The 2,500-nt window shown below is 39.2% G+C and overlaps 1 protein-coding gene across 8 annotated transcripts in view; it reads left to right on the top strand.

Annotated features, from left to right (window-relative positions):
* Positions 1-2,500, top strand: part of LOC137971978 (fibroblast growth factor receptor 4-like) — a 72,913-nt gene that overhangs the window by 25,613 nt on the left and 44,800 nt on the right. The window contains exon 1 of one of the 8 annotated variants that reach the window (XM_068818743.1): positions 1,652-1,886. The exons of 6 other annotated variants lie outside the window; for them this stretch is intronic. The gene's annotated coding sequence lies outside the window, so the exon portion shown is untranslated. Of the gene's footprint in view, positions 1-1,651; positions 1,892-2,500 lie in introns of those variants that run through there. One more of the 8 variants, XM_068818744.1, reaches the window with a different exon arrangement.

Here is a 2,500-nt window from a genome sequence, read left to right as displayed (position 1 = left end):
TTCAGCCCACTTTCAAAGTTGATTTCAAAGCAAAACCGTCACCACCGATTTCCAGGATGAAGAATTTTAGCTTCTTTTGGGTGAAGATCTTTGTATTTCCACTGGCACTTATATTCTACAGTGCTCAGTGCCTGATACGGTGTTATACAGTGCTCAGTGTTAGAACACTGGCATTTCTGAATATCATCCCTCCAAGGAATGGCTGTGACTATGCAATCCAAAAGCCCTTAGAGATCAATTCCAGTTTGTGGTGGGTATGCCTCACAACCAACTTACATGCATTGCAAGCACTGATTTCATGAAATATCCCCACTCTCTAGCATTTTAGGGTTCCATTGTTTGTTTACAACAAACAATGGGATATGTTTGTGCTTATGCTAGTCTATTTTTGAACGCCCCATAGAACACTTCGTTTGTTTCCACCCCCACATTTGGCATAAAGGTTGGTTTTCAAATGCTCTTGGGGACACTGCATATTCCCAAGAGCATTAGAAAACAATAGTTAATGCAAAATTGGGGGGAGGGGGGAAGAGAGCAAACAAAGTGTATTAAGGTGCATTAAAAATGGAGAATGGCTTGTATCAACTTTGTGGCATTTTTAGCCCTATCAAGTTTTCTTGACAAGACTGTTTTGCACTTTGAAGCGGTTATGAATCACAGTCCTCACATTGCCATTGCTTTGTCATGGTGCTTTCAATGTACTGAAAGACAAAAACGTCCAAAATATTCAAAATATTTGCTTCAGTCTTAGAATATCTTGTAGTTTATTCTTAATTCATTAATATCACTCCAATGCTTGTTTTCATTTGATTTAGCGGTTTTCTTTAGTGCAATACGTTTTGCTAATAAAGGCACGATAACACGACTACTAGTTGGTAACTGGCACATTACCGTTCATCTGGAAGATTAGTGTCTTCGGATGCAGGGACACTGATCTATAACTATGTGTGTTCAACTTTTTTTGGTGGGGTATTTTTACTTTCTCAATCAACAAATCCTTTTCACGAAGGGCTTCACTTTAGCTACACTCGCATAAACATGGACACACTCCACTTTTCAGAGATTCCGCGGGCTAAACCATCAGTAAATGAGCAACAATCACGAGTATCTCCCAGAGAGGGTCCTTGTTCCCTTTAAATATTTGCGTGGGTTCCCTTCTTTCCCAAATTACTTTCAAACTTGTTCCCAGCTTTTTGATCTCTAAAATTGTTTTAAATTATTTGTGCTCCCTTTTTCCCTAAATTATATTGACATTGTTTCCCAGTTCCATTTAGCCATGTTTTCTTATTCCCTAAAGTCCTGGGAGGGCCCCAATCATCAAGGGACTTGAAAGCGGCGAGTCCCTGTTTGTCGTATTCAGTGGAGTGGTACATTAAGAGCCAATGTCTGAAATTATGGAGAATTGGGCGTCAGTCGTGAAATTTCAAATTCCTTCATTTTTTGCCCGGGTAACCTCTATAGTGAAGTATTTCCAAATATAACATTAAAAGTTTCAACACCTTTTTATATTTTGGGAGATTGAGGAAAGTTTGAAAACACGGCATGTTGGCCTCCTTCGAATGGTGAAATTGGCGGAAAATAACGCATTTTTAAGTCGCTCGTACTGTAAGACGCGGCCCAATATAAATACATTTTAGCTCTTCATAACACAGTAATAAAATTACTGCAGCGTAAACAGAGCTCGGTAAACAATGAAATATTGCAACTCAGTGCGCGCTTAACTTAGTCACACAACTCAAGCCCTATAACGGCTGAACTGGAAAATACGACATTATAATAAGCCTGATGACTAATATAGTGAATTGAACGTCGCAAAAATCCACAAAAATGACTGCAGACCAAATCAGCGACCTACATGTACTGATATTGGGCAATTTAGACAACCGGTAAGGTAAAAGGAGTAGTTGATATTCATCTTCAGACTATTTCAAATATTTGTCTTTCGTTTAGAGTGTTGTACCTTAAAGTTCATATTAATTATTGTCCTTTTTCATTATGCGACCTACATGTATACACAGTAAGTTTATTTTCTAAGCAGATGTTTACCACGTCACCAAAGGTTCTGAAATGAAACGGTGATTGAATTTATCAATGATTGCAAATGTGATCGTGAATTTTACATGACGTGACCTCAATTTTACGAAATTCCATGTAAGACATTGCAAAAATACTGTGAAAACTGCCAAAAAAAAAAAAAAAAAACCAACGATACTCGTGAGCCTTCTTGAAGCAAACTGTATCAAAAAGAACCTCGAAGTGATAAAGAAACAAAGCTTTGTTTTTGCCTTTCAGGGAAAGTAACTTCGCCAGCTTCTTCAAACTCTATTTGTTTATAGACCTTCTCGAGTTTGGACAATGCGCGAGCCAGCGAAGCATGCGATGCATGCGAGTCATGGGTGCGAGTCATGCGAGGCATGCGAGCCATGACTGCGAAGCGTGCGAGCCATGACTGCGAGTCATGCGAGCCAAGATGGCGAGTCAACATGCGAATCACACAGTT

The sequence above is a fragment of the Montipora foliosa genome, chromosome 9, assembly GCF_036669935.1.
Source record: "Montipora foliosa isolate CH-2021 chromosome 9, ASM3666993v2, whole genome shotgun sequence".
NCBI classification, from domain to species: domain Eukaryota; kingdom Metazoa; phylum Cnidaria; class Anthozoa; order Scleractinia; family Acroporidae; genus Montipora; species Montipora foliosa.
This window is presented reverse-complemented; position numbering and strand designations above follow the sequence as displayed.